Source organism: Punica granatum, chromosome 2 (genome assembly GCF_007655135.1).
Source record: "Punica granatum isolate Tunisia-2019 chromosome 2, ASM765513v2, whole genome shotgun sequence".
Classification (NCBI taxonomy): domain Eukaryota; kingdom Viridiplantae; phylum Streptophyta; class Magnoliopsida; order Myrtales; family Lythraceae; genus Punica; species Punica granatum.
In genome coordinates, this window is record NC_045128.1 from 31,372,530 (window position 1) to 31,383,494 (window position 10,965).

The 10,965-nt window shown below is 36.8% G+C and overlaps 1 non-coding gene across 1 annotated transcript; it reads right to left on the bottom strand.

Annotated features, from left to right (window-relative positions):
* Positions 1 to 3,544: 3,544 nt before the first annotated feature.
* On the bottom strand, positions 3,545 to 3,633 carry LOC116198328. The gene has a single exon (XR_004155264.1). It is a non-coding gene; the product is annotated as a small nucleolar RNA R16 (small nucleolar RNA).
* Between the last annotated feature and the right edge of the window lie 7,332 nt (positions 3,634 to 10,965).

Genomic DNA, 10,965 nt, shown 5'->3' on the forward strand with positions numbered 1-10,965 from the left:
CTAAATTTACCATCTTGCATTGGGACATTTTCCATACTTGAAATTTGTAACCCTTTGCATCACCAATCCATTCAGGGGTCCATTGTGAACTATCTTTTTTAAACTTGTCTAGCCTATTCTGTGCTATTGGACAAATTGGACCCATATAGCTATTTGCCCTCAATCTGTGCTTATTCATCTTCACCATCAAATAACACCTAATTTCTTCAAGCATCGTAATGATTAGCTTACCTATGAACTTCACAATTTTCGAATTAAATTGTTTACAAGTATTGTTTAGTAGATTATCATTCTTAGGATAATCACTAAATCCAGCTTTGCTCTAAGCGTCGGGCTTGAATCTCTTCAGCCATGCCCATGCATCTTCATTCTTCTCTTCATTATCATCATACTCTATTCAAACTCCACCAGCGTGGTACTTCTTGCATATTTCCAAAGTTGCTTAGTTAGGTCCATGTTCTTGAATTTGCTGTAGAAGTTCCTTAATAAGTGCAACACACAATTCCTATGTGGAGCACCATGACATAGTTCCTCCAAAGCCAATTTCAAACCCTGCAAGAATATTTATTGTCAAATCATGTTCTAGTTTTAGTTAATATTAAAAAATATATAGTTAATTGATAGGTACCTTCTGTTGATCTGATATAAAGTTCCAACCATTCTCTCTGTACTGTCTAATATCCCCAAGCAAGTTTGTCAAAAACCAACTTCATGTATCCCTACTTTCTTAGTCAACAACAGCTATTGCAATCACCTAGAAATGATGATTGCCATATTGAGCAACAACAGATAGTAACTGTCATCCATAATACCCATTTAGAAAACATCCATCCAGCCTAATGGGAGGCATGCACCCCACTTTAAACCCCTGGACATTTGCATTAAAGCAAATGTATAGAATGTTGGTGGCAGCTTTAGAGTAGGTCTATGCACTTTCAAACTAAATCTAGAGTTAAGATTCTTGCTCCTAGGTTCGTCACAGTCAAGGTTGTCAGAATCACGATTCTACCTATAATCGATCGAGAGTCGTAGAATCGTGAATCGCGATTCGAATCGTGAATCATAAGATTCTACCTATAATTAAAAAAACATATATATATATATGTAACATACTTTAAAAACTCAAAATAGTTCATTTCGTTCAACTATGGGAGAGTACAGTTACTACATAAGCACAGACCAAACTAACACTAGCAAAATACAATAAAGATTATCAGGAACAAGGCTTGTGTTGTGACGAATACTGGAAACTCAGCAATTAACAACCATTTTCAGTAAAAGTTTAGCAATTAACAACCAATTTTCAGTCACAGATTTAGGATGTGGAGACAAGCAGAATACGAACAAAAGTATTTTCAGTCAACTATGGGTCGAATTCAGCAGCAATCAGCAATTCAGCATTCTCATCGACACCAAGCGAAACTTGTTTCTCGCAGCAATCAGCAATCAGCAATCAATTATGGGCCGAATTCGCAATCAACTATAAATCGACTCTCGACTGATTTTTGATTCGCAATCAGCCGAATTCAATCAATCAGCAATCAGCCAGACTTCCAGTATTCGACACAAAGCAATCAGCAATCAGCGAGAAAGAGACGAATCTTTGCCATTGGAAATGAAATTAAGCAAATACTCTTAGGGTTCTCTCAACTAGACTTCAAAATTTTCAACGGAAGGGGAGACCGTACCTGCAATCAAGCGATTCCACAATCAGTAACCGCAACTCTTCCAACCGGAGGAGGTGGATGGAAGCTCCGAAAGTGGACAAGCTAGCTTGTTGGAAGAAGCAAGTGGTGGACCGTCAATCGAAGCTCGTAGAATCAGCAAGTGGAAGGAGGGAGAAATCAGACTGGAAACAAGGAGAAATTAGGGTTCATCCGACGAGGAAGAAGGAAGAAAGGGCAGGCGAGAGAGGGTTTCGGGTCTGGGCTTCGGCTCGCTTCCCGGCTCGAGCTTGGGCCGAATTGGGCCTAAACATAGAATTGCAGAATCGGCCCGATTCTGCAATTCTACGAGTCAGCACGCGATTCTAGCGCGATTCCACAATCCCGACTCACCCCGTAGAATATGAATCTGTGACCCCCCTTGAATCGTAGAATCGTACGATTCTATGATACGAATCACGATTTTGACAATTATGCTCACAGTAGTCCCACAATTTATGATATTGCAACTTCTCAAATCCCTCTATAATTTTTCTGACCAATCTCATTACTCTGTATATCTGATAATCATCTACATAATACCTTTATACCTTTTAAGCCACTCAAAAGCATTTTGTGCTAACATTATTGGGTATGATCTTAATTCATTAACAAGTTGAGCAGCCAACCACTTCTTATTAACTTGCTTGTTTTTGAACCCCCTAGAACAAGCATGCGGCTCCACGAACTTCTTTACTTATAAAGTTTTCACCCCATTGCTCCAAGAACAAAAGATCTCCCATTTGCACCCTTCTGATCTACACTTTGCCCTAACACTTTCATTGTCATTCTTCACAAACTTGAACACCCTTCCTATTGCTATATTATGATCTGTCAGAGATTTCTTGAATATAGTTAAGTTAGGAAATAACATGTGTACCTGTAATTGAAACTCCCCAGACGTGACCTTCTCATCAAACTCATGGTACTTTCTCAACTCTTCTTCACCCCTGTCATCATTAGAGATAAACTTGTCCACTAACTCCTCTGAAATATAGCATTCCTCTTCATCACTGGAGATGACCATATCCACTGTTGTTAGTGCTAATCTCACAACCATTTGCTCCCATTTTTTAGAATCCGATTCATCACCAATATGCTATTTTTCTTCATCCAAATGACCTTCAGCATCATTGGAGGCCCAAACAGTCTGATCATCACCTTCATCGTCATTAAATATACATTCTGGATCCCAGTAAACTCCTGAATCAACATGTTTTTTTTTTCCAACTCCTCCTTCCAACATCTTGAGTACCTTCATACTCAAAATGATCCTCATGCTCATCTACATCACATACTTCAAGATTATCCTCCTCACTAACTTCATTATCATTCTTTCATAAAACCAAATAATATAGTAAGTATAAACCTAATAATTCAACTTGCAACAATGCAGAAAAATCAATGAAGACAAGTCAACAACAAAAGGCCGCAAAACTCACATTTGGAATGAAGAACTGCAGAGGAGAGTGGCACATGAGACTCAAATGAAGTTCCATAAAGTGGAACACACAGACAATCAACAGGGCATCGAATTCTAAGAACGGCATGAGCACATGAGACTCGGATGAAGTTCTACAAAAGTGGAACACACGAACAATCAACATGGCATCACCCTCTACGAATGGCATCAGAACATGCAACTCAGATGAAGTTCCACAGAAGTGGAACACGCAGACAATCAACAGGGCATCACCCTATATGAATGGCCACAACATTTCTGCGGAAACCAATGCTTCATCTCCGATACTCCATCTCAAAACATTTCTACGGGAACCAAAACCAATTGAAAGCATTTCAAAACGACAACTTCCTATGACGATTTGATTGGAGGGAAGCTTCATGGCATCAGATAATAGGCGGAGTTTGTAGTCAACACTGCTTAATCTGAGTATAGAGTAACATATATAAATGTTCATCATCTGCCACATCGCTTCCCCAACTTTCCAGAAAACTCAAAAACAAACCAAAACCGCTGAAACAACCAACAATCACGAAATGTACTGACCTGGTCCCCATGTGCCACGCAAATCAACAGCCTTTGAGCGATTGTGCGAACTCTTGTAGCGATTAAACCCAAGTGCTTCTCATCGGAAAAAGACCAACAATCAGGATTGCAACTTCGGAATATCATAGGCGACACTTTAAATTGCAGAAATCTTGAGGCGTTTGGTCGAATTTGATGATTGGAGTGGAAGCAGGTGGTTCAATTAGGATTTGATCGGATTTTGGGGGAAAAAGCAATTTGGGGCAATTAGGGACGGGAGGGATTTTAGGGGGTTTGACTTCAGGGACGACCTACAGTGGCAATTAACGGCCACGAGAGGCATGTTCCGTTAGGGACATGCCATTTATTCGAATAGAAGGACCAATTGGTTCTAACGTTTCAAATATTCGGATAAATTAATACACGGAATATATTGAGGGGACCAATTTGCTGTAAGGTGTATATTTTTGAGACCAAATTGTCAATTTTGTCAAAAAAATCATTTTCTTGGGAGATACCGCACGTAACACGTAAGATTATATAAGCATAAATTAATTTTTTAAACAATCATTTTGTTGGGAGAGACTGCTCATGCCACGTAAGATTATGCAAGCATAAATCGATTTTTTGAGTCTCATGACACATATTCAACGCAGGAAGGTCATCATGTGAGCATAATTCAATCCAAACAATTTTGGATGTAATGAGTATATCATTGGACAACATCACAAGTCAATAAAAGTTTTTCAATTCTTATTAGCTTTTATGAATATCACAAAAGAAAAAAATTTATTGACAAAATTGTTAGAATTTTCTATATGTCTATTGACATAGCGTCACAGCGTCACACATTATATCCTTGTTACACAAAATACTTTTTCTATTTAAGGGTTTCTCTGTCTCAGTTCGCTCACTCCCCGTCTCTCTCTCTTTCCTCCTCTTCTTCAGTTCTTCACAGTTGCACACTAGAGGAGATTAATCGAAGAGCAATAACGAAGGGGGGTGAGATTATTAAAACAGCAGATGAGAAGCCAGCCCACAAGCCGGAAGCGAAGCTCCCGCCAAAGAAAGGAGCTGTCAAAGCCAGGATTTTTAAGCTCCTGTGGGAGAAGCTTGTCTCTATCTGTCAATGTTCCCCTCCAACGGCGGATCTAGGAGAGGCTGGCGGAGGTGCTTCGACCTCCAAGTCCACCTCTGTAGTTTCCCATTTCCCAAACAAGTAAGTTATATATGACCGGATCCCTCCCCTCCCTTTCGTTTCCTTGCATTCGTTTGGGTAACCCGTTCTTGTTTCATTTCGTTTTGTTGGTGTCCTCTTCTTCCTGGTCGTCAGTGTCGGGAGAGAAGCAGAGCAGAGCGGTCCTTGAAAGAAACAGAGGAAGGGAGGGAGGGAGAGGGGGCGTTTTTATGTGCTTATGAATGTTGTTATAACAATAAATAAGAGTTGTCGTCTGTTGTCGTGAATATTCTGTGTGTTTGCTTATTAACATTGTGACACAGTGTTATATTTGACGGACCCCATAAATAAACATATATATGTGAATTGATACGGGCCATGCGTAGCATGTTAGGATCTACCTGACAGTTCAGTCAAGTTTGGTTTTTCCCCTTCGTCATCAGTTGACAAGGTGGAAGCTATTATATCTAGTGAATTTGTTTTTTCATCTTTTAATGATCATCTTAATTACTCTCCGCCATGCCGGGCAGTTGATGTTCACTCATACGGTTCCTCGGAGGCCATCCACGTCGGTAGTGCCACGGCGCTTTATGCGATCTCTCTCTTCTACCGCATACTAACCCAAGAAAGCACCAACACGTAGAAAACGGGTTGAAGAAAGACTAAATTCACTTTTTGGTCCCTGAAAGATACCTCACTCAACAACTTGGTCCTTAAAAGTTTTTCATTCTAATATTTAGTCCGCCGTTTGAAAACGTTGGAACAAATTGGTCCTTTCGTCCAATTGACCGTTTGAAAACGCTGACATATCCCGTTATCCACTGATTTGGCACATTAAGTGCCACGTCGGTCATAACAAATTCAAAAACGATGTCGTTTTTAATTTTTGTTAATATATATTTAAAAAATTACAAAAAAAATTATAAAAAAAATATAAAGGAAAAGGAAACCCTAGTCGAAAGGGAAAGGAGAAGAGGAGGGGAAGAAGGGGGCAAGAAGAAGGAGGGAGGCAGGGGCTGAGCTCAAGGAGCATTCACCTACTCCGGCGACTCCGTCCTCGTCTAGACAACCCCCTCCTTATTTCATTTTCTTCATTTCTTTTCTCTTTCAATTTTTAATAAAAGAGTAGAGATGTTTTGCTGCGGAGCTACAAAGAAAATCGTATATGATGTGCTAGCCAAGAATAAGGAAAATCAAGGCTGTTTTTTAAGGTTATCACATCCATCAAAATTCAAGCACAACTTTACGTTAACAATACTAAAAACTGTCTGAGCTAGATTCTTGGAAAATGGACCGACAATAATTAGTGCTCTTTTCCTCTGACAATAATTAAACCTCAATGGTTCTGATTTGCATGCAATAAACACGCCGACATCTAAGTCTCATCGTGGTTGAAAGACATGGATTTGGCACTAGGAATTCCTAGGTCAAATTGCACGCTCAAGTGTTGGCTTGTCCAGTGAGGTAGATTGGTTGAGGTATATATGCCCGGATTATTCCGAACAGTAACGGCTAACATTGCAATATTCTAAACCGTTAGGTTGGCTTAAAATGCTGAGCACAGTAAATTTAACAAAAGACCAGATCTAACGGAGTACAAGGCACTTTATGGTTCACTCAAATAAAATAGAAAAAAAAAAGAGAGGGTATAATACAGCAGTACCAATCCCTCTACTTGGAATTCATAGATTTTAGATTTAATTTGTACAGGTGAGACACCCACAAATGCCTTTTATTTCTTCTTTCCCCTTGTCCTAGTACATATAGGATAATTACAAGCCTCACTTTTTACTAAAATTAAAAAATAAAAATAAAAGTGGATCCTATACAATTTTCCAACTATATCTATTTAGGGCAAATGATGAGCAAAAATAGTATATGAACTTTGTGTGGCTTCCTCTCTTGCTTTGCTGCGTCGTGTCCATATTGCCGTGGGATTAAAAACGCAAAAAAATTAATAGAAATGTATGGGAACAATAATAAATTCTTAAATAAGAAAGAGAAACACTAATTGTACTTCCTCTTACGGATTCTGCCGAAAATTCCTAAGAAACAAGAGATGTTGACTAGCATCATAGGCATGCTAAATGCTTGGTTCTCCATCTTGATTCATTAGCTTGCGCTTCTTTGCTCGGTCCAAAAAAAAAATTCTTTTTCTTATTTTGCTTGAGCGACACAGATTGCTCTCCTCATTTGATTGGATGACAGAGATTGCATCGATCCAAGATTGTTTGATCACAAAAGAATCGATATAAACCGAAGGTTTCATGGTAATTGGGAATATGTCCCATTTGATCAATGAGTAAACAGCGGAAGAATGTTCCTGCCAGTGAGAAAAAGGGGCACGGATCTTTCCAGGCTTCTCCATTATATAAAGTGATTTTTTGTAATGTTCCTGATTCCTTTGTGCACTAAATGTCTCTAAGGCTCGGAAGCTTAGTTAATGTTATTCCAATTGATATCATTTATTCGCATAATTACTGTATCAGAAATTGAAGCTCTTCGAATGAGAATATTATTCCCTCTGTCAATATTTATTTTTTTAACTTCCTGTGATCAAGAAAATATTATAATCATAGCACAAAAAAGAATATATATGCATTATATTAAGAAAAAGAAAAAGAAAGAGAAAATGGTTTAGTAAAAAAGGAGTTTTCCTGATTTCTGGAAAATAATTAAAAAATAGATAATGATAAAGAAAAGGAGATTTCCCATTTAGTTTGACTCCTAATAATTAGAAAGAGAGGAGAATCCGAATCTCCCACTGCTTCAGAAAACAAGACGAACTGTTTTAAAAAAGAAATATATATATATATATATATGTATATACACATCCCATAGAAGAAGGAGAAAAAGGTTTAGTAAAAAAGAAGATTTCCTGATTTCCGAATGATAACTAAAATGATGATGATGATGATGATGATGATAATAATAATAATAATAAAAAAAAAAGGAGATTTCCTATTTAGTTTGACTCCCATAATAAGAAAGAGTGGAAAGCTTCAGATAGTCAGACCGAACTCTGTTAGCAAACAATTGTACAAAATCTTCATTTGTCAGAGGGTCTCTTCACCTAGAAAATATTACAATAGGAATTTGAGTCATTTTCTATTGAGGGCTCAGATTGAAAAGGAGAAAATAAGATCAACACCTCTTGTAAAATAAGGCCAAAATAAGAATGATTGTGCACGAGGATAAATTATGGCACAAGATATATATAAATATATATATGTATATATGTATGTATAATGGTTACAAAGAGGTCCGGTTGGGTAAAGAAATTGGAAGGTAGGAAATACATAGGTTTCAAGAATTCGTAATTGTAAAAACCGAATCAAAAGATTATAATGAGAATGTAATCCAACGGCATATTAAGTTTCGAGCGGATTTTATCTACAGTGTGGAGATTCAAAATCTACTTAAAACACTTTAATTTGTGCCAATATGGGACGGAATTAGTCTCGAACATTAAATTAATAAATATCCGTCATTTAAAGGAAAAAATCGAACAGGAAGCATCTTGTCTTGGTTTTAAAGGAGACGATGTTGTATAGCCTCATCCAAAAGATGTACTTCGTAGTCATTGCGGTGCATGGCACAAGATGCTTCTTGTCTTTGTTTGTCCTGACTGAGGAATTTTCCTCAGTCACGTCTAGAATATTTTTCAAGAATGTAATGACTTTTTGCCGATATTGTAGCGTCGAGACCAATCCTTCTCTTTGCTCGACAATTTTTATATAGGGTTTTATATTATTATATATATAAATAAAAAATGGTCACAGAATCTTCGACCATTGTTCCTTCTTATTTTTTTTATATATATTTCGGTTATGAGAGAGACCATAAGTATAGTATAATAAAATAAAATTTCTTATAACTAATAAAAGGACATGGATAATATCATATCGAACTTGAAAACTCTTAGTTATTAGGCAAGACATGAATTACTAAACGATATTCTCTCTTTCTTTTTTTTTCGTCGGTTTCTATTGAGGTCCATGGATTCTAATACAAGATAATGAAAATCTAAATAAAAAAAATACATAAAATCCTGCTGATGGAGCAAAACCTGAAACTTTGAGTTTCTAAGCGATGGTGTCTCCTATGACGTCACACCAGTTTCCCTGTTCTCATCGCTCTTAGAAAGATTGGGAAAGCAACTAAAAATGGTGTATCATTTTTGGAGCTGGTCAACAGTATATGACTGCTCTTATTACGGGTTATAGTATCTCTGTAATATTGTTGCAGGATAGGCAGTTAGAGATATTGTTGTGTATAGGGATCTAGTCCATATTTTCTCGATACTTTCTATTTTATGCAATCCTGTATATATGTAACGCTATTGCATCAACAAAGATCAAGCTATTCAGCTCATTTGTTTATTGACAGCATGTAATTCTTGTCTATTATAATAGATTTTATGTTTGATTCCCGTTTTCAGATTTCAATTTTTTTAAAAAAAAATCTGAAAGCAAGCGTTTTTTCTTCCAAATCATCTCTATTTTCACTTCTAATCCCTCGTGAGTCCGTGAAATCAGATTCCTCTCTTTTTTATCTTTGAACGGACCATAAACATTTTTTCTTTGTCAGGCACATCGCGTGCTGATCATCAAATATTAAAGATATCAAGAGTTCGTTGTCCATTGCACAAAACAAAGGTCAAAAGTCCTCTCCATTGATGTTTGTTCACATTGGTGTCCTTTTTTAAATCATAGGTTGCGTTTTATACATTGTAAAAATGTATTACTACGAATATGGATTATCACCAATTTGAATTACCACTAATTAAATTATCGATAATGTTGATTAGAAGTGTTTGGAGATAATGTGCTTTGCCACGGCAATCAAAATTGTTGGTATAATACGGTATAATTAAAGACAATAACCTTGTGAATCCAGACAATTTAACATAACATTACCCATAAATCTACTTAAATTCCCTCGAGGTACCAAACGTCACCTCACAGTTTTGACTAAACAAAGATGTCACCTCACAGTTTTGACTAAACAATCGAAACTCAATCAACATGAGTTAATCAGGTAGTTCGACGGATGTTTTGCTGAAACAAGGTCTTTTGTTCGAGCATTGTATGGAGAAAATCCACGTACCCTATGAGAGTTTTTTCGTTAGTAGTCGAACCAGTTCAACTAGATTAGTCGAGGTTTTTTGGGCTTTTGAATATCAGAATGCAAACTGAAAAAATAAAAAATAAAATAAAATAAAAAAAGAAAGAAGATCAAAACTTGTCATTTCTCACTCCCACACCTCAATATTGGGCTCACGAATTTGAATCGAAGTTCTCGACAATCTTGCTTTGAGTTCATTCAACTCATCCAGGTCCAACTCATCGTCATCATCATTCATCTTCCGGCAAAGGTTTTTCAGAATCAGCTGTAGTTCCTCCCCAGTCGAAGAGCCCGGATATTCAACTTGTTGCGATGAATTCTCTTTAGCCTGATACTAATTCGCGACAAAAGAACTTAGTCGAGCTGAACAGGTGCCTAACTAATTAAAAAAAAAAGCGAGAAACGTCACGTAAAAAAAAGCTAGGGGAAAGCTAAATATCTGTGGATTTTTGCCTTACTAGAGCCCAATATAAAAATGATTGTGCAATCTAAACAATCTCATAATTGTAATCCTAACGAAAGGGAGTAGTGACAATAAAATTAAAAATTTTCATCGTTTAGATTTAAGTACAGTTGATATTAATTTTTCATGCATATTGCTATTAAGCATCTAAAAACCGTAACACCCCTAACTACAGAAAAATGGTATGACTAAAAAAATAAAATAATATAAAAAAGTTTCTAAATATATTGTGCCATGTGATAGTCTCTCTTGAAATTGACTGAATCAATTTTAAATGACATCTATGAAGCATGTAGATGTACGAAAGGAGATCATCTTAAGTGTTGGGTTGATCCCATGAAGATTTCAAAAGCATATAAATATCCCAAAGCAAATCATGGATATGTATGAGAGCATATAAATAACTTAATCTCCTTCTCAGCTAGCTCTGATAGAAATAAAAACATCTTCATCAAAGCAGATCATGGAGCCTTCTAGCATGGATTAAAGATCCATTGATGGTGAAATT